Here is a 22,529-nt window from a genome sequence, read left to right as displayed (position 1 = left end):
CAGATTTTATTATCTTTTATTGTTGGTTATGTCATTTTAAAAAATTTTTGACTTGTTATATATGACAACAGAATACATTACAATTCATAATGTACATATAGAGCACAATTTTTCATATCTCTGGTTGTACACAAAGTAAAGTCACATCCTTCATGCATTCTTACATGTACTTAGGGTAATGATGACCATCACATTCCACCATCTTTCCTACCCCTATGCCCCCTCCCTTTTCTTCCCTTCCTTTTTCCCCTTTGACCTATATAGAGTTCATTTAATCCCTCCCGCCACCAGCATATTATGGATCAGCATTCTTAAATCAGAGAAATCAATCGACATTTGGTTTTTGGCTATTGACTAATTTGATTTAGCATTATATCCTCAAGCTTCATCCATTTACCTGCAAATGTCATGATTTTATTCTCTTTTAATGCTGAATAATATTTCATTGTGTATATAACCTCATTTTCTATATCCATTCATCTACTGAAGGGCATCTAGTTTGGTTCCACAGTTTATTTATTGCGAATGTGCTGCTAGAAACATGTTGATTATGTTCTTATTGAATTATTTGAGTCATTTACCTCATCTGAAAAATAATCTTTGGTAGTTTGACAATACATTTTAACCAATAAAAAGGAGGAATTCATATAATTCTTTACCATCTTCTACCCATCTTACCATTACAAACCATGAATCTGGGGCTTGTTTTTCCCCTCTCTGTGAAATTTAAAATCATCCATATTACTTATTTAGACAGTTTATGATGATGAGATAATATATTCTCTGGTCAATTCCTCTATTATTCTTTATTAATATGTGTATTCCTCTGAAATATTAAAAGCTGTAATGTATTTAAAACTTCCAACTCCCCAATCTTGAAGTTGGTGAAGGTTGTGCATCTTTTTTTTTTTTTTTTTGACTATCATGTTTGTTTTTACTTTCCATTCACTAAGCTGCTTCCAACTCCTTTAATATGGAGGTGAGGAAGAGGAAGAGTTAAAAAGAGATAGAAAACGTATTTCTTGGCTGACACAGTATAAAATGTATTTGATTCTTTTATTTTTTGCAGATGTCTAAACACAACTCTTTTGTCATATTCAATGAGTTTTTCATAGACTTTCTCCTTATTGTGGAAATCTCTGAACTAGAGACTTCTGACTCCTTTGATGATTGCTTTGTAATTCCAGTTTCACCCATGGTTCTCTAAAGGTTATTGTCATTACTCTTAATATTCCTAATATTCCTAATCCTAATATCCCTCCAGTAATCTCTTGCTTAACTATCTTAAATTAACTTTTGGCCTATTCCTGGCTTGCGAGAATATCTTTTACCCATCTGGTATGAAACTCCAGGGTTTTTAGTTGTTGTTGTTATAGCACATTTCAACTAGATATCCCCCTTCGTTCTTTTTCCTCTCAAGTGGTAGTTCATTGTATTTTCTCAGACTCTAAGAGGAAATTCTCAAATTCTCCAGTGATTTCTCTCTAAGCTCTAGGAACTGAAGAATCATCTCTGTTCCTATTCTGTGCTGATTTGACATGACATTATCTTTAGAAAAAGCCTCAGTTTTTATATTACCCACAATGAACTAATCCTCATACAAACTAGTTTGGATCTTTTTGGCATAGAAAATCTAGACTCTCACTTTGAAATATGGCAGCAATTTATCCCTGCTCCTATAAATGGAAAAGTCTCTACATTTCTCTGTTTAAACAGCTACATGTATATTGGGCCTGCTTTTCACCAATATGCCTTTTGTCTTTTAAATTTTATGTACATAGTGACATTGATTTTAATATTGTTGTATTTAATCAATCATTATGTTTTTATCTTTTTAATATAGTTTAATGAATCAGTTATGCTAAATAAAATGAAAACTTAAAAACACTGTTTTCACACTTAGGCTTTTAATTCAAAGTATATTTAATTTTTTATGGAAAAATAAGTATCCCACTCTGTTATTTTTCAACAAGGAAATCTAGTTATTTTGTATTTTGATTTAGTTTATTTATTTTTATTAGTTGTTCAAACCATTACAAAGTTCTTGACATATCACTTGACATATCATATTTCATACATTTGATTCAAGCAGATTATGAACTCCCATTTTTACCCTATATACATATTGCAGATTCTCATCGGTTACACATCCACTTTTTTACCTACTGCCATACTAGTGTATGTTGTATTCTGCTGCCTTTCCTATCCTCTACTATCTCCTCTCCCCTCCCCTTCCCTCCCCTCCCCGTCCCTCCCTTTCCATCTTCTCTCCCTACCCCATCTACTGTAATTCATTTCTCTCTCTTGTTTTTTTTTTTATTTAGTTTAGATAGTAGTGCTTTATACCACCACATGTCATTTCTACAGCATAAGGAATATTCATATCCACATACATTAGCTTCTGGGTTCTTTATTCTCATTTTAAATCTATTTTTTTCTTATGAATAAACAGGACATATTTGTTGTCTGTGCTTCACCATAAATGTTGTGGCAATTGTTTTTCTTGTTCTCTGAAAAACACTGCCTTAGCCATTCTTAGATTTTTATGCTTTATGAGTTTTGAATTCTTTCTTAAATTACTATGAAAATTTGGTGCTTTGACTATAATTATTAATATTCCTTTTATTTAGAAAATGTGTACGTGGAGAATTACCCTCTTGATATTAATTTCTATATTGACTAACATGGTACAGGTAAGAGTATGCCCTATTCAAAATGCTTGGGACCAGAAGCATTGTAAATTTGACAAATTTTTAGGTTTTAGAATATTTATATATGCATAATGAGATATCTCAGAGAAGACCCAAATTTAAAAACAGAATTCATTTTTCTTTCCTATACATCTAGTAAACATAATCTGAAAATAATTTTATACTATATTTTAAAATAATTTTCAAATGATGGGAAGTTTGTGTACACTGAATCATCAGAGAGAGAAGATACTCAGCCACACATAGGGCAATCTGTGGTTGTTTGGCAACACTATCATTCTTGAGTGTGACTTTATATGCAACCTATAAGCAATCATTTTCTTATAGTTATTCATAGAAAACAGTTAACAGTAAAAATATGACATAGGATTAATACAATGAAAACATAATTGCACAGTGTACTGAGCTGCCCAGTAGCATCACCAAAATACCTGTGCCAGTTCTTAAAAACAGCAACAGGAATGATATCTTTGCACCATAGAGAGGAAAATGGGGAACCAAACATCACAGGGAGGAGGCTGTTATTGGTCCTTACACTCTGCACATGTGCTATGTCAATATCCTGGAAACTAGCTTGTGAACTAGAATATGGGCACCTCAGGAAAAGACAAGATTAAGGGATTTGGGAGAATCTTTTTTTCCCATGGGTACATTGAATAAATTCATTTTTTAACCTGCTTTTTGGCTATCACTTGTCACAGAGGCCAGATGTAGAATTTTTCACTTGTGGCCTCATCTCAGTGCTCGCAAGTTTTGGATTTAAGGAGGGTTTGTGTATTGTTCCAAAAATGTATGTATTTTTTATGAAATGCATTTTTTCAAAATTATTTTATAATTTTTTTTTAAATTTATCCCTAAATGCTTTAGAATGTTCTTGTAATATTGTTTAATGATAAGAAGTAATCGTAAATTTATTAATCATATCTTATTTCCTCCTATTAATTAGTAGGCGAGGAAGAAGGTGATCTGCTATGTGCTAATGATAGACTTACATCTGGAAAACAAGCTAATGATCTTTGCTGATGGGGGCATGCTTCTATATGGCATGCTTTTACAAGAATGTTTATGTTTATCTCGGTTATCTATGGGAAAAAAAAACTGGTCTGTAGTTTTATTGACATGGCTCCTTACGATATGTCACATAAACTATGTAACTCTAAGTATAGCCTGCTTTGCACTATCACTATAACTTCTTCAGTGTTTATGAAGTGCTTGTGTACATTCATATGTTTACATAGGGACCCTGAGGTAGTTTGAAAGGATCTGATGAGTTTGTTCATAGTCTCAGATCTCTCCCTATTTTACCTTTCCCTCTTGATTATTTAAATCCTTCAGATAATTAAACTGGATACTGGATAAGATCATCACTCAAATAAATATATTTTGAATGTACTTATGAGTGTTATTTTGACAAATTGCTCATTTGTGATGTATCTAGCAATACAGATCTGATATATTAAAATATTTTATATTTGTTAAATATTTTGAAATATGCTAATTTCATGTAAACTTTTTATTTATCAACTTTATTTGTTGATACACTTAACTTTCAAATACTGAAAATTTATAAGTATACTAATATGGCTCTAGAGTCATTTTTCCATGTAATTCTAAGTTCCTTTGGTTTATATGAATTGCATTGATATTAATAGCAGAAAAAATAGTTAAAGAAAAGCTGTGATGATGTACAATCTCACATGTTTTTCGAAAATAACTTGAGTGGCTTGTGGAATAATTTTAAGATAAATTAATGGTTGCAGAATAATTTTAAGATACATGACAATTTTGTCATATATTGTAAATCAGATTGTTATTTCTAGTTTTCTTAAATTTTTAATCATTACTGTATACAATAATTTCATGTTTTCCTAAATCTACTGAGCTCATGTGATTTTACAATTTTAATTTATGCATCATGATTTATAATTGAATTGTATATGTGATTGAAATTTATGTTTAATATTAGGTATTCTTTAAAATCTGGATGTAGATTCTGATGCATCATGAAATATATTTTTAATATATATGTTTGATTTTTCTTTAAGAATTTTTTTTTTTTTTAATTTGATGCTAGGGCTTGAAAAGGGGCTTTATACATTCTAGGCAACTGCTCTCCCAGTAAGCTACATTTAGGCTCAAGAATTTTTATCTACATGTTTAAAAGTAAAACTGACTTACTTTTTCTTTTCACTTTAGTTCTTTTCCTAACTTTTACACATATTCATGAAAACATCATAATACATTGTATACTTTTTAAAATTTGTTACAATTTTGTATAAAATAGGAATTAGTACTCAATAAAAACCTGTAAAATCATGTGGTATATCAATTTTATGAGGAATATTTTTGACTATCAATTCATAATCTACTTCTTTCAATATTCCTTATATAATTCTGGTTATCACCATTTTTCTGAATTGTTTCAGTTTCATGTTAGTTTTCAAATTAAGTAATTTAAGATCATGCATATTAATTTCTTTGGAATACTTTTTGTGATCCACTTATCCATGTCACTTTATTTTTAGTAGCATTGGTTTTTTTTTTTTATTCATTAATTTTTTTTTATAATTTCAAAAAACTAGATATGGTTTTGCTTATCTTATCTTTTTCAGTTTAACTTCTATTTATTATTTTATGTTTTTAAGTGTTTTTAGTTTCTTAAACTGCTTTCATTTATTATGCTAAATATTTTATACTTTAGTTGAAATTTATTTTTTAACTCTATTTTACCTGTATTTTAATATTTTCTTGAATGTTTTAAACTTCCTTCTGTCATAATTCCCTTACTTAATGATGGGATTTTTAGATTGAGAGCTAGAGCTAAGTATGTCATAATTTCTTGTGGTGAGCCGCTTCTGCCGAGCCGCTTCTGCCATTTCTGCAGACTATGGTCGCCATTACAAGATGGCGCTGGCTCCGCTGTGGTCTGTGACAAACAACTCCTTATTTGGGAGAGTTGGCACGTGGTTTTTCACCACCCTATGAGAAAGCTCCACGTGGCAGCTTCGCATTGGGGCTTGAGATGCTTTATTAAGGCTGGGAGGGGCATCTGAGAGAGAGAAGAAGAAATATCAAGGGCTTGAATAAACTGCTGAAAGAAGATTCCTGAGTTGCGTCTTCCTTGCGGGCAAGGGGTCGCGACAAGTGGTGCCGAGACCCGGGAACCAGAACTTTCAGCAGTCAGGGGTGGTGCACCGGTTAGTCCCAGGTAAGTGGGATCCCCGACCAAAGCGGGGTTAGTCCCAATAAGTGGGATCCGCGATCAAAGCGGGGTTAGTCCCAGGTAAGTGGGATCCACTACCAAAGCGGGGCAGCTCCTCTGTAAAGAAAGAGAGAGCATCACATTTTATTGCAGCTTCACTGTGTACTTTCGCTTCTACTTTCGCTTTTGTTTTCTGTGTTTCTTTTGTTGTGTCATTTCGCTTTTGTTTTTTGTGCTTCTTTTGTTGTTGTGTCATGGGTGCCGCATCTTCAAGTCCGCTTCTCCTGGCCCTAGATGGCCTGTTACGTTCCAAGGGCCTGGAAGTGAAACATAGTACTTTACAGAGATTTTTACAGAAGATAGATATCGCTGCACAGTGGTTTGCATTTTCGGGCAGCCTTACTGTACCTAGTTGGGATAAATTAGGCAAAGATCTTGACTTTGCTTCTGAGCAGGGCATATTAGAGGGTGGGGTGATACCCCTTTGGAAAATGTTCCGTAGTTGCCTTACAGATGGCAGATGTCAGGAAGCACTTACTAAAGGACAGGAAGTTCTAGATCAATTACATGAGGAGAAATCGGAGACGGCAGGAAGTGAGGTGCCTCAGGAGGACTGGAGTGTGCGGAGCGTGAAACAGGGGAGGAGACGATTGTCTCCGGTAAGAAGTGAGGTATCTCAGAAGGATGGGAGTGTGCGGAGCGTGAAACAGGGGAGGAGACGATTGTATCCAGATCTCAGTACGCTGCGCACACCCCCATGTGAAAGTGGGTCAGAGGAAGAGGAGGATGAGGAGGAAGAGCTCGGGAGGCTGTCTCTTCAGCTAGAGAGTTAGCTATAGGAGAAGGGAACAGAAATAAGCAGGGGCTCAAGAAAAGCGATCCCCCGGATCCACCGCCGTATGGTGGGGGTGTTTTGGGGAGAGCTTTCCATGCCCAAACATGGAGGGCTGTTAACGCTGAGATGGGTCTTGCTTATCCAGTTTTTCAGGATGACAATAGGGGAAGATTCCATGAACCCTTAGATTTTAAAATTGTGAAGACCCTGGCAGAATCTGTCCGCACTTATGGCATAGATGCCGCTTTCACTCTCACTCAGGTGGAGGGACTTACTAGATTTTGCATGACTCCCTCAGATTGGGCTAGTCTAGTCCACGCTTGTGTTTCCCCAGGGAAATATTAGGAGTCCAAAGTTGGCTGTTTAATGTTTCTGGCAGTACCCAAGAATTGAAGTGGGGTAGGAGACTCAAAAATACGTCACACAATGCACAATTAAGTAATGCAACGTTACACCCTGCAGCAGTCTGTCTCCAATCTCCGTTCCTGTTTCTTTTGGCTAATCTTTTGGCTAATGTTACATTACAGGGGATGCTTAATTGTTCTAATATTACCTGTCTCTTATCTGAGTGTTGGAATGGTTCTTGGACTGTAGCAGTGGTTATGAAAATTCCAACTTTTGTCCCAATCCCAGTCACTGCGGACCCAGATAAATTCCCCATTGTTGAGCTACTTAGAGTCCGCAGGGATTTTGGAATTACGGCAGCTATAGTGACAGCTGTGGCAGTGTCTGCTGCTGCAGCGGTTACGGCCGGAGTGGCCATGGCCAGTCAAGTACAAACTGCTGCCACCATTAATCAAGTTGTTCAACAAACTTCCACCATACTTGAATCCCAAAATACAATTAATCAACATATTTTGTCAGGGATTTTAGCTGCCAACCAAAGAATAGATTTACTCCAAGCTCAGGTAGAAGAATTGGCTGACTTGGTGCTTTTGGGTTGTGTTGACCAACGTGCACATTTATGCATAACCTCTGTCAGATTTAATGATTCCAGGAATGCCTCCCGCATCATTGGCGAATATTTGGCCGGAAATTGGTCCATGGCAGCGGAAGACATGATCCAGTCTCAACTAACCCAGATAGCTGTCTTGAACAGTACTCGTGTCGATCCTGTAACTTTGGGTCAATTCACCGATTGGATATCTTCTGCTTTTTCCTTCTTCAAAGAGTGGGTGGGGGTAGGCATTTTTGGTGCAATGTGTTGCTTCGGTATGTTCCTCTGTTTGTGGTTTCTCTGTCGCCTTAAGGCCCGCAGTGCTCACGATAAGGCTATGATCATACAAGCTCTTGCAGCTTTAGAAAATGGCAACTCACCTCAAGTCTGGCTTGCGCATCTTAAACAGTAAACCTTTGACATGGTCATTACACCCCAAGTTATTATAACATTGCACTGGGATCGACATGACTTTCCTTGTTATTCTCTTAGTGTTGGAAAGCCCTTGCACTCTGCCGGTCTTACTGCCATTGCACGCAGATGGGTTTCCACACTAGTGCTTTTCTATCGCCTTAAAGTCCGTGCCTTTCTTTCAGGGTGCTGTCAACTTGTTTGTCGTTATAAACAGCCACAGTTCAGCCTCAGCTATCCTCCTTCGTCGTCCACCATCGTCACGATACAGGATGCGAGGCAAGGCACTGCACTTGAGTGATCCTTGACGTGGACCTCAAGGAGAGCATGTCCTATTGCATGCGGGTTAGACGCGTCCACGCCCCGCCCCATGAAAAAAGGCGTCGGCTGATATGGCCTCGGATCTGGGGAAGGGCCCTCCTTAGGACTGAGCCATACTATGCAGCCACTTCTGCACAGTGGGATAGGACCTCTACTCTCGCCTGTATTGTTTTAAGAAAACAGAAAGGGGGAACTGTGGTGAGCCGCTTCTGCCGAGCCGCTTCTGCCGTTTCTGCAGACTATGGTCGCCATTACAAGATGGCGCTGGCTCCGCTGTGGTCTGTGACAAACAACTCCTTATTTGGGAGAGTTGGCGCGTGGTTTTTCACCACCCTATGAGAAAGCTCCACGTGGCAGCTTCGCATTGGGGCTTGAGATGCTTTATTAAGGCTGGGAGGGGCATCCGAGAGAGAGAAGAAGAAATATCAAGGGCCTGAATAAACTGCTGAAAGAAGATTCCTGAGTTGCGTCTTCCTTGCGGGCAGGGGGTCGCGACAATTTCTTATCTTTCTAATCAATAAATTATTTGCAACACCTTATAATACTTTTGTACTTGTATGTAGTCTTTAACTTGAAATATTTTATATTTAATTAAGAATACATATTTAGAATTTATGACAATGCACTACAAATATTTACTGATATGTCACCACTGCTTGAAAGTAAGGCATACGTATGTTTGTTGAATGCATATTTCCATTCCCATCTGTGTGTATTCTATGTATTCACCAAAGCTCTAACCTATTAGCATCATATAGTTTGAATACCCTTTCTTAATGTTTACTTTGTAGGTACTTTATATATACTTTTTTCTTTAGCTTATAAAAGTTAATTTTAGTTTGTAAATTTCTGCATTTTATTGTTTCAACGACTTTTTTGAGGCTCTTTAATCACATTTGTTTTTATATGGAATTTTGTTATATCATCTAGTTTTAAAGTCTTTTACTCTTAAAAGAATGTTCTACTTTTTCATCAGAACAGCATATTTATGTACAGTATACACATTTTATTCTGTTCATTTTGGTTTATATCTGAAGAGTCATAATATAAATCTTTATTAAATTCTGTATATTTCCTATTATGCAATTCAGTCAGTTATTAATGTGAGAGAAAAGGCCTTGGTATCATAAGAAATTTATTCTATTTATAATGTTTTTTTTCTTTTTTCAATATTTGAATATACATACATAACTTACGTTACACATGAGTATTTTCACATCCCTATTTACTCATCTTTTGTTGGTGAACATTCTTTAACTACTCTATCTTCATGTCACCATCTTTTTAATATGGTTTCATACACTAGGGACTTTGGTAAGCTAAAATTGTCATATGGATTACATGGAATCAAAGAGAGAGAGAGGCTAATGCACTGTATGTAGGCTGCTATTTTACAGGTTAGAAAAGTATTGGACATATGAAATTTTCCTGCAACATTTTATTACATGTCAGTGTGTCCTGTTGTTAAGAGGCTATTTAGGTGGAGTGGGCCAGACCACATGTTGCTATGGGTTTTCTCCAGTTTCATGGGCATTTTCATATTTATTAAATACAAATGTTGTATGAAGGATGCCATTCATATTCGAATGGCATCAAGAAGCAGCTTCTGTGGCAGCAGGATATGTATGATTTCTTCACAATGGTGCCAGAAGAGGTTCTAGAAGTGGGAATAAAATGTCAATTTGGAAAGAAATTTCTGGAGACCTAAACTAGAATCCATTCCTTCAGCGTATTCAACCTATTTATGTGCTCTGATATTCCATGTTAGATAAACTTCAGTTTGTTAAAATACCCAAAGTATTTTAGTGTTTTCTGCCTTTCATATTGTCATAATTGACTCAGTCTTGATACTAGAAGTAGTTGCAGGATACATCAATGTTGGAAATGTGAGTTAAATTGATTAATCTCTTAGATTTGAAGGTAGGTATATGAGGTAGACAAAGAAAAATGGGTCTCTAGTTATCCACTCCATACAGTGACAATGTAGTCATTTCATGAATGCTTGTATCCTCTTGGGATATGGAACCTGTCAAAGTGAGTGAACCTGTGTCAGTGGTTGCTCTGATATTGGGCAGGGAATAAGAAAACCATGGGAGGTTACTAAAAATTGTCTAATAAGTGACTATTCCTGAGAGTATAATAACTTTTTAAGAAATCTGCTATTTGATGGAAAGGACAAAATAGATATCAAAAGGTAGAAAAAAAACCTTTTGTTTAATTTAGATAGTAATATCAAAGAAGAGGAACTCTTTGATGTATTTGTTTTAACTTAAGCAAAGACATGAAAGGGAGGAAAACGATTAATATTTGAGGTATGAGAAGAGAATATTTATGCATGAGAATACCTTCAGATTAAGAGATAGATCATCCTGCTTCACAGAATGTAAGAAAAGATTGAAATGGGATTAAATCACATTATATCGTTTGCTGTTAGTTTTCAATAAATATTTGTTTAGTATTTTTCTAGGGAAATTTACCTTAAAGACGTTTAACTTGCAGGGGTATGTTTCTGAAAATTATTGGAAAGAATGTATAAATAAATCATTGTAACATCTTAGACAGTTTTGTTAAATGATCAACTCTTTTACAAATATTGACTGAAAGTAGAAGGGAAGATATCTCACCAATGATTCATTGCTTCAAATGCAGGATTTGTCCCATAAGAACAATTCAGAAGATTAAGCCAAGATTGTGATGCCAAACTTATAACAATATAGGCTATTCCTTCAATGGTAGTCAATGAAAAGGTACAGGATATATGGAGTATAGAACAAAGTTAGACACACCTCAGTGCCAAAGATAAGATACTTAATACTTTAAATCACAGGGAAACAATTGAGTAAACTGAGATAATAACGAGACATTAACAAATGAATTAACATTAACAGTTTCAAATGAAGTTTACATTATATGTGATCAATATGAATTGAATTTCCAAAAGGCAAAGACATGATTGTTCATATTGTAAAGAAGAACCATTAAAAATGATTTTCATGTTTTATTTTAAGTTAAAATTTGAGATATCCAAGAGCAAAAGAAAATACATAATTAAGAAAAATACAGCAAAGATTTGAAATTTCCAGTAGAAATTATAGAGAATAAAAGTCATAGAAAAGTAGCTCATGTAGATGCTATTAAAAAGGTAGCAGAAAACAAGTTTTATTCATTTTATTGAGGGTTATATAATCTCAACTACACCTGAGATACCAGAATGAATAACATTCCAGAAAGTAGAAAATGATTTCAGACAAGCAAATCTTCAAAGAAGAGGTAACTTCAAAGATGTGATCATCAATAAAAAGATCACCAAATGAAGAACATAAATCTTACCCACAGATCATATTCTAACAGAGGAATTTAAACTTTGTCAGAACTAAAATAACAAAGCCTCCAACAATTTATCTACCAATAACCAAGACTCAGTGTAAAGAAATAGAAATAAAAGTACCTTTAGATTTTAACAAATTGGCTTATATTTGTAGTAAATGACATACAATGAGGAATGATATTGGCCAAATCATATTGCTACTTTGTGTGTGTTCAGATATGTAACAACCAATGCCACCATTATGTACAAAAGTACTGCACAAATTTTAAAAAAGGCAGAAAAATGATATTGGAGAATTTAGTGTGAAATGAGAAATAAATATAACATAGTAATAAAAGTCATTAGAAAACAAAAACACTGCTTTAATAATCTCAAAGAAAACACAAATAATATTTATTTTCATATAAAAGTAAACATTGTGATAAAAATATGAACAACAATGCTTAATCCATTTCAGCATAAGATTATGTGGATTTATAGAATTTTATTTTCCTATATAATCATAGGCATTTAATACATGTAGAATACATTATTATATATAATATTAGGGTCATATGATAGAGAAAATATATGCATGGGACACGTTTTTATATTTAAAACTTCATCCTCAATATTCTACATTTTCTAACAAATTATATAAACTATACAAAAATCCATACTCAAATGAAAATTGGAAATATTGTTATTAAAATTAGTTGAATGGAAGAATTTTTTATATGGAAAAGAATTAAAGTTAAGATGTTCACATATTCATCAGTTTTCTAAATGCCTAACAAAGGTTTCCATTTAGATACAATTTGTAAATAACTGACTTCATAAAATATATGGAAAATATATCAAATAATACTTTGAACTTAATTGTATGCACACTTAAAATAAAGCATATGGGTAATAATATTTCACATATTTAATTTTAATTTTGTTTTTTAAATAATTTGTTTTAGGTTTAGTTTAACACAATAACTTTATTTTATTTTTATGTGGTGCTGTGGATGAAACCCAGTGCCCTGCATGTCCTAGGCAACTGATCTACTGCTGAGCCACGACTCCAGGCCCTATTTGACCCATTTTAAATAAAATAAAATTCAAACATATTTGTAAATATTCAGTAACCCTACTAATAATGTAACATATAGTCAAAATTTGTGTATGACAACAGGCATTATTCCAGAATAAAAAATTTATAAAAAGGTGTTATAAGCACTTTGTGGGTATTTTACCTTAAAATGATAGTGAAGATTACTTGTTATATATTTAAGTATTTTTTATTAATATTTATTGAATGTTCTTTATTGCAGGATATATTCAAAGTTATGAGGAGTACTTAAACTGATTTTAGGAAACAATGTAACAAAAAATAAAAGTCTTCAAATGATTCATTTTTGTCCAAAATAAGAAAGAGAAGGACTGTCTTATTCTGCCATCAATTAAATAATATTATGTATCTATATCTGTAGATGTAGATATATAGATATAGATATGTATAGCTATAAATAATGATACCAAAGCCAATAATATGTTGTTGTTCTAAGACTTAATTAGAAGCAATATAATTTATTCCAATGTCTGTATTATACATAAAAGTAAAACAGCTCTGAAAAATAAACTATCTAAAAAATGCATACAAATTACCTTCAAGAAAAATAATTTGAAAATTTCAATTTAATCATAAATCAGTTTTCAATTTCTGATGTCAAAACACTCTTATAGGCAATATTTGTTGACATGTTCATATAAAACAAAATATCAGTGATAATAAATATCACTTATATTATCATTGTGTCTATTCTAATAAATTGCTTTCCAACAGTTGACTTATAGAAAGAGTTATATAATGCTACTTTTTTAGTCTTATAATATTATGTTCCTGATAACGTATCATAGCTCTCTGTGACTCTTTCTATTCTAATTTTGAATAAAATAAATACTAAAAAGATATAAAATAGAAAAATTTACTTCTCTAGATTCCAAGAATGAGACTACACTAGTTAGATTTATCTTCAGCTGTAAGTTACTGGTATACAGGATGAAGAAATAAGATAGCAAGTAAAAAGATATTTCACACTCATAAAACTCTGAGCAAGCATGGCAGCTGAGCTTTCTCCCAAACACACAATCACACTGACTCTGGCTTTCTCCTTCATCTGAAGGTGTGTCCCTTGTTTTGATATAAGACAGTGCTCTATTTCATATCACCCAAATATGTAAATAATTACATTAAAGACAGCTGTTCTAAAGGACCCAATGAAAAAGTAAAGATTGCCTAGATAATTAAGAAGGTGAAATTCCATTCAGTATATTGATAAGAAACCTAATTTACATATAAAAGAAGAGACACATTAAAACTTACAGGATATAAAATGATATGCCATGTTATCACTTTCTGAAAAAAGCTGAATTAGCTGAGTTAATATCAGATTAAAAAAAAGATCTCAAAACAAAGGATATTGACAGAGAAAGGGCTATTTAATAATCACAAAGGTGTCAATTCATCAGGAAATCATAAAAGATCTAAATGTTTATGCACCTAATACTAAAGTTTCGAAATATGTGAAGCATAAGCTAATAGGATTGTAAAAAATAGACAAATTCACAATTGTAACTGAGGATTTTGATAATTCTCTCCCAATAATTGATGGAACAGGTAGGAATTCCGTAAGAATACTGAAGACAGGGTGAACACTATTAACAAGATTAATGTAGTTATATTTTTAAAATACTTCATCTAACAACAGCATGATATACATTCTTTTCAGGTATGAATGCATATTTATCAACATAGACTCTATGCTGGGTAATAATAAAAGTCTCATTGAGGTTAAAATACAAATGCACTAAAAGGATAATATTAAATATTAAAAATAGCATATCAAAATTAAAAACATAGATGATATGGACAAATGATTTTAAAGACATAACTTGCCAAAGATCACTTGTAAAGAAAGTGACTATATATATATATATATATATATATATATATATATATATATATATTCATTAAAGTAATTAACTGTGTAGTTGAAAAATTCTACTCACAAAGCAATTTTTTAGGTTCAGATAAATTCATCAGAGCTCTAACCATCCTGCAGAAATGTTTCTCATAAAATCGAAAAGGCATGGATTTTATTAGCCAATGTATTCACCAATGTTCTGAAACAGGACTCAGGCAAGTTAATTTGTTGCAATAGAATAATCAAGGTTATCAATAAAAATGTTTATGTTTCATAAGAAGCACATTAAAATTACCTGAAAATAAGTGATGATAAGTTAAAATGTGGAACATAAACCTCCATGCAATCAACAAAATAACACCTCAAAAAACTGAAGGTAAGAACTCAGCATAGGAATTAAAAAATATAATAAAAAGTGTTCACTTCATCCAGAAAAGGAGAACTGAAAGAACAAAAGAGAAAAGAACAAATGGGACAAAGAGAAAACAAATAGATGACGACTTATTTCAAACAAAATTTATAAATATTCACATTGAGTATAGTCTAAGCATCACACTAAAAATGACCTCAAGAAAACTGCAAACCACTGTATTTATTAAAATACATGCAAAGATTCTTAACACAATTTTGTCACTAATATGTAAATAGATTAAATGTAACTATCAAGTAGCATTTATTCTATGAATGTAAGGTTGATTTAACATCTCCACATTAATACATATAACTCAACAGAGCAATAGATAAAAAAAGTAAAAACTTAGGGTCATCCCAAGAGACACAGTAAAAACACTGTAAATTTCTGTCATCCATTTCTACTAAATGTCTTGCTTACCTATGAATAATAGGAGAATTCCTTAAAATGATGAAGGACATTTTTAAAATACTTAAGGTTAACATTATACTTAATGGTGGAAGAATGAATTCTTAGCTCACATTGGTAAAATAACGTAACATTTTCATTCTCATCAAATTTTTCAACTCTATACAGGGGATTTCAGAAAGTGTTATAAGGCAATAAAGGAAATAAGCATTCTTCTGAATTAGAAAGCATGAAAAAAGTGTGTCTCTATTCACAAACAAGATTTTCAGCTTATAAAATTTTGTAGGTACAACAAAGTGGCCATTAGAAATAAACACCTAAACTTTAGCAATATTAAAGAATATTTACATATATAATTGATTATGCTCTATATACTGAGAGCTATAAAATGAACATGGAATATTTTCCAGGGTTAGAGCACATGCTAGAAAATAAAACAAGTCTCAGTAAATTTACATTGAAATCATAAAAAGTCTTTCATCTGACCAGAATGTAATATAATAGGAAATCATTAACTGAATAAATTTCAGAAATTTGTAAACACATGGAATAACACATTTATATTTTGGCTCACACAGCAAATCTTAGCATATATGAAGAAATGGATAACATACTTGCATCTTATCTAATTATAATGGAATAAATTAGAAATCAATGACAAGATATAAAACAGAAACCACTATAACACTTGGAGAATAAATATAAATATAGCATCTTCAACAAATGATTCTGAGAAAACTTGAAATCTATATGTAGAAGAATGAAACTTGAAACCTGTATCTCACCATGCACAAAAGTCAACCCAATGTGGATCAGAGACCTATGACAAATTCGTAGCAGGAAAAATCAGGGGAGAAATTTAAAAATTCTTATAAACAAGTGAGCATAGTGATACAAAATATCAAAATCCATGTGATGGTAGAATGCAATTCTAAGAGAAGTTTATAACACTAAATTCATACATTAAAAAAATAAAAAGCAAGTAATCTAACACTAAAACTCCAGGCACTAAAATAAGAACAAATCAACACCAAAAGCAACTGAAGGCAGGAAATAATTAAAATATGAGCTGAAATCAATAAACTTGAGAATTAAAAAAAAACACAAAGGATCAATGAAAAAAGAGTTAGTTTTTGAAAGGACAAACAAGATTAATAAATCCTTAGTCAAAGTAACCAAAATAAACTGACAAGACTCAAGTTAGCAAAATTGAATACAAGAAAAGAAATATTACCATAGACACTACTGAAATCCAGAGGATCATCAAAAACTATTTTAAAAATTTGTGTTCCAATATGCTAGAAAAATCTTGAAGATATTGACAACTTCCTAGAGACAAAATTTACCCAAATTAAACCAGGAGAATATAGAAAATTTAAAGAGGCCAATATCAAGAAATGAAATTGAATTAGCTATTGATAGTCTTCCAACAAGGTGAAGCCCAGGACTAGACAGATTCTCAGCCAAGTCATATATAAATAAAAATAAATAAAAAATAAATATTAAATAAATAAAAAGTGGAATACATTCGAAGAAGAAGAAGAAGAAGAAGAAGAAGAAGAAGAAGAAGAAGAAGAAGAAGAAGAACAACAACAACAACAACAACAACAACAACTAATACCAATCATGCTCAATTTTTTCTAGGAAATACAAAAAGAGGCAACACTACCAAATTCATTCTATGAATCCACTTATCTCTTTTGATACCAATACCAAACAAAGACACATCAAGGAAAGAAAACTTCAGACCAATATCCTTGATAAATGCAGTTGCAAATATTTAATAAAATATTGGCAATCCACATACAAAATACATTAAAAAGACACTGTAGGTTGATCAAGTGGGTTTCATCCCAGGGATGCAAAGTTGATTCAACATACACAAATCAATAAATGTAATTCATCACATAAATAAATTTAAGGTCAAGAATCACATGATTATCTCAATAGATGTGAATAAAGCATTTCACAAGTCCAGTACCCATTCATATTTAAAACACTAGAGAAACTATGAATAGAATGAATTATCTTTACATTGTAAAAGCTATATATGAAAAACCCAAGACCAACATTATACTGAATAGAGAAAAACTAAAACCATTATCTCTAAAACCAGGAATAAGAGAAAGATGCCCTCTCTCAACATTGTCCATGAAGCTCTAACCAAAGCAATCAGGCAAAAAAAAAAAAGGAAATTCAAGAGATGCAAATAAGCAAAGAAGAAGTCAAGCTATGGCTATTTGCTGATGACATGACCCTATATTTATCACACAGAAAACCTCACCAGAAGACATCTAGAGCTGATAAACAAATTTAGTAACCTAGTAAGATACAAGATCAATACACATGAATCATCACTTTCCTATATTCCAATAATGAATCTGTTGAAAATAGAAATTGGGAAAACTATCCCATTCACAATAACCTAAAAAAATGTATGGGAATTAATTTAACCAAGGAGGTGAAGAACCTGTACAATGAAAACTATAGAACACTGAAGAAAGAAATTGAAGAAGACCTCTCATGTTCTCAGATAGGCAGAACTAATATTGTTAAAATGTCCACACTACCAAAAACATATAAAATAATCAAAACATTCAAAGCAATCCCTTTTAAAATACCCATGACATTCTTTATAAAACCAGAAAAAAAAGTTATGAAATCCATTTGGAAAAATTAGAGACCCAGGATTTCCAAAGCAATCCTGAGCAAAAACAGTGGCACTGGAGGCACCACAATATTGGACCTCAAATTGTAACTAAGGAGCTATAGTAACAAAAACAGTATGGAACTGACACCAAATCACACATGAAAACTAATGGAATAGAACAGAAGACACAGAGACAAATCCACATAAATACATTTATCTCATTCTAGGCAATGGTGTCAAAACCATACACTGGAGAAAATATAGCATCTTCAACAAATGATTCTGAGAAAACTTGAAATCCATATGTAGAAGAATGAAACTTGAAACCTGTCTCTCACCCTGCACAAAAGTCAACCCAATGTGGATGACAGACCTAGGAATTAAGCCAGAAATACTATAACTTCTAGAGAAAAATATAGGCTCAACCCTCCAACATGTTGATTTCCTTAAGGCTCTTAAATGTCAAGAAAGAAAACCAAAATCAGTCATTGTTAAAACATCCAATACAAATTAAATCTTCTGTACAGCAAAAGAAGCAATTAAGAGCATGAAGAGTGAACCTATAGAATGGGAGATCTTTCCCACCAGATCTTCAGGATATTAATATTCAGAATATATAAAGAACTTGAAAATGTAACACCCCAAAAGTAAATATCCAATTAATAAATGGCCTAATAACTAAGCAGATATTTCTCAGAGGAAGAGATACAATTGTTAACAAATATATGAAAAAATGTTCAACATCTTTAGCAACCAGGGTAATGCAAATCAAAACTATATTGGGATCTCATCTCGCTCAGACAGAATGGCAATAATCAAAAATACAAATAATAATAAATATTGGCAAGAATGTGGGGGGGAAAGGTCCACTCATACACAGTTGGTGGGACTGCAAATTAATGCAACCATGCTGGAAAGCAATATGGAGATTCCTCAAAAAAAAACAGGAATGGAGCCACGATATGACCCAGGATCCCACTCCTCAGTATGTATCCAAATATCTAAAATTAGCATACTACAGTGAAGCAGCTACATTAATGTTTATAGCAGTACAATTTACAATAGCCAAATCATGAAACCAACCTAGATACCCTTCAACAAATTAAGGGATAAAGAAAATGTGGCATATATACATAATTGAGTACTACTCAGTCAAAAAGAAAAAAGAAATTATGCCATTTGCCAGTAATGGGGGGAGCCGGTGAGAAAGAGAAATGGTAAAGTGGGGATTCCATCAAAAAAGAAGGAAGATTGGTGGAATAGACAGAGGGAATTGAGGAGGATGGAGAAGGAAAAGAGGATAAGGGAAGAACATTGGAATGAATCTGACCTAGCTTTCCTATATGCATATATGAATATACCACAGTGAATCTCACCATCCTGTGTATTCATAAGAAACTATTTTTTTAAATAGTGTAAGTAAATATCAGAAAATTAAAAAAATAAATCAATAGAGTAGAGGGAAGGGGAAGGAAAATTACTGGGGAACTGAATTAGAACACATTACATTCCATTCTTTCATAATTATGCCAAAATAAATCCTAATGTTATGTATAACTAAAAAGAATGAAAATTTTTAAAAAAGAAATTAAATGAAATGGAAAACTCTTAGAGACAAATTAGTGCCTTTCCCTAGAAGAAATAGAAAAACTGAATAAAACCATGATAGAAGAAATGGATAATCTGACTAGAATTATGAAGAACAATGAGATTGGGTTAGAAATCAAAAAATATAAATATAGAAAAGTCAAAGTTAAATGACTGCGTTGGATGATTTTAAGTAAAGAATTAGCACTAGTTATTCAAAAGCTTTCAAAAAAGGAGCATGGAACACTGTCCAACTCATACTACATGAACATTATTTTCTGATATCAGAACAAAAAAAAAAGCCATTACAAGAAAAAAAGTTATACACCAATACTTTTGTAAAAACAGATTCACAAAATCCATAAGAAATTACTATGGATTTTGTGAATCTGTGTTTACAAACCATATCTGCAAACAATTAAAAAATATTGCATCATGACCAGGTCAATTTATCCCGGGAATGCAAAAGATGTTTAAAATTTGTTAAGTAATTTTATATATGACATCAAAAGGACAGATAACAGAAAAGCACATATTAAGTGAATAGACATGAAAAAAAGTAAAATTCTTGTTTACTTTCATGATGAAAATTTTGAAAAATGGGCAAACACACTAGAAATTTTAAAAATGTACTTCAACCTATTTAAAATGATCTGTAATGACTGGGGTACTACTCAGTTGTTGAATACTTTCTTAGCATTCTTGAGGGCCTACACTACATCCTCAGTACAACAAAAAATGAAAAACCAAACCAATTTAAACAACCAAATAAAAAAATAAAAATTAACATCATGCTTAACGGTGAGAGAATAAATGATTTCCCCCTTGAACTGGGAATAAAAGAAGGACATCATCCTTTTGCACTTTTATTTAACTTTTTAATCGAAGTTATAGTAAGAACAATTGGATAATTTTTTAATTGAAATTAGAAAGGAAGTAGTATTCTCAGATAACATAATCTGGCATGCAGAAAATCCTGAAGAAGTAGCAATAAAAACAAAAAAATATTAAAGTTATATGATTCAAGAACAATACACATAAAGTGATTATATTTTATATTTTTTCAATAAACAATTAAAAAATAAATTAAGAAAGCAATTTCATTGAGAACGATTTTATGAAGAATGTAATACTGAGAAATATATTTAAAACATAAACTTGTACTTTGAAATCTATAAAATATTTTTGAAAGACGTAAAGAATATCTAAAAATAGGAAAGGCAACCATGTTCATTGTTCAAAAGATTTCATGTCGTTACATAAAGATGATAATAATGTCTAAATTGATTTAAAAGTCAAAAACAATTTTTAATAGAATCCCTTTGGTTTACTTTGCAGAAATTGAGAAGATGAGTCTATACTACATATGGAAACTAAAGGGACCTAGAATAGACAAAACAATCTTAAACAAGAAAGCAAATTAGAAGAATCATTGTTACTCATTTCAAAATTTATTACAAAGGTACAATAATCAAGACAGTGTGGTTCTATCCCAAGAATAGATATATAGATCAATGGAATAAAGAAGATAGTTCAGAAATATACCCTCACATTTATGGCCCATTGATTTCTCACAAATATCTACACTATCTCTTATTATAAGCAATGTGTCTGGTTTAGTGTTTGTGTTTATATCTGTTCTCATAAAATGGAAAATAACATGAACAGTGCTTACATCTGGAGGATAAATGTTACTAAACAAAAGTTAGATGAAAGGGTCATTTTTCTTTTTATTTTACATTCTCTTTCTTCTCAATAGTTTTATACTGATAGAAATTCTTAAAATATACATGGATAAATTTGATGATTAAAATGTAAAATCAGAAAATAAGAATCTATAATCATGCAAATGTTTTTTTTTATTTCCATGCTACCATTTAAATATGATGTTTTCAAATCCTTTTTATGATGTAAGAAATCAAATGGAAATCAATGCCACTTCTTTGGCAAAGGCTAGTGTCATTCAAGGATAATCAGTTTCTATTGGCTAAATATAATATTTTTTTAACCTTCCAAACTATTCTGGAATTGTGCATCTTACTAGGAAATTGAATTACTTGATTATGTGGTTTTATGAAATGTGTTGACAGGGTGTTTAACTGAATTTATTTAACCCTTCTTTCCAATATAACTATATTTTCCTGTTATACATCAGATCAGAAGCAACTAATGTCCAACTAGAGAAATTATTATGAAGTTAAACACATTCCTTTTGTTTGTTGTTGTATGTCTCTAAGCTGCTTAAGAATTCTTTTATTCTGGCTTATATTTCTGCTTACCAATGAAAATTGCCATTTGGAAATTGCACTCCATTTATGTCCCCCAAATCCTAATACTTTACAAAAAATATATATACACCTTTTTTATAGTAAAAATTAAAAATAAAAACTTGAACTTTACTATTCATTCATGAGCATTTTTTTTCTAGCACCTAAAATGCCTGGGCACTGATGTTGAAACACAGAATGAACAGAATTATCCTCTGAGCCACAAGCAGCACCAGACCAGAACAAAGCTGCTACTTTGAAATTAAGGTTGAGAAAAACAAAGGAAAAGTTATTATATCAAAAGTTTACAACAAGTTATTGTCCAGGAAAGAAAAATTGAGCACATGACCCAACATTCACACCACTTTTCATTTAAAAACACTAATTAGATTAAAATACTCCCTCTTATGAAGAAATCTGGGAGGGAATGGGGAGGGCTTGGTCATAAATTTTGACAAACAGCTAACATGAGCTACGGGGAGCAGATTTAATTTTTTTTAATCAATGCA

The sequence above is a fragment of the Marmota monax genome, unplaced genomic scaffold (assembly GCF_021218885.2).
Source record: "Marmota monax isolate L192 unplaced genomic scaffold, Marmota_monax_Labrador192_F-V1.1 WCK01_AAM20220418_F8-fsc00001, whole genome shotgun sequence".
NCBI lineage: Eukaryota > Metazoa > Chordata > Mammalia > Rodentia > Sciuridae > Marmota > Marmota monax.
Note: the sequence above shows the minus strand (reverse complement) of the source record.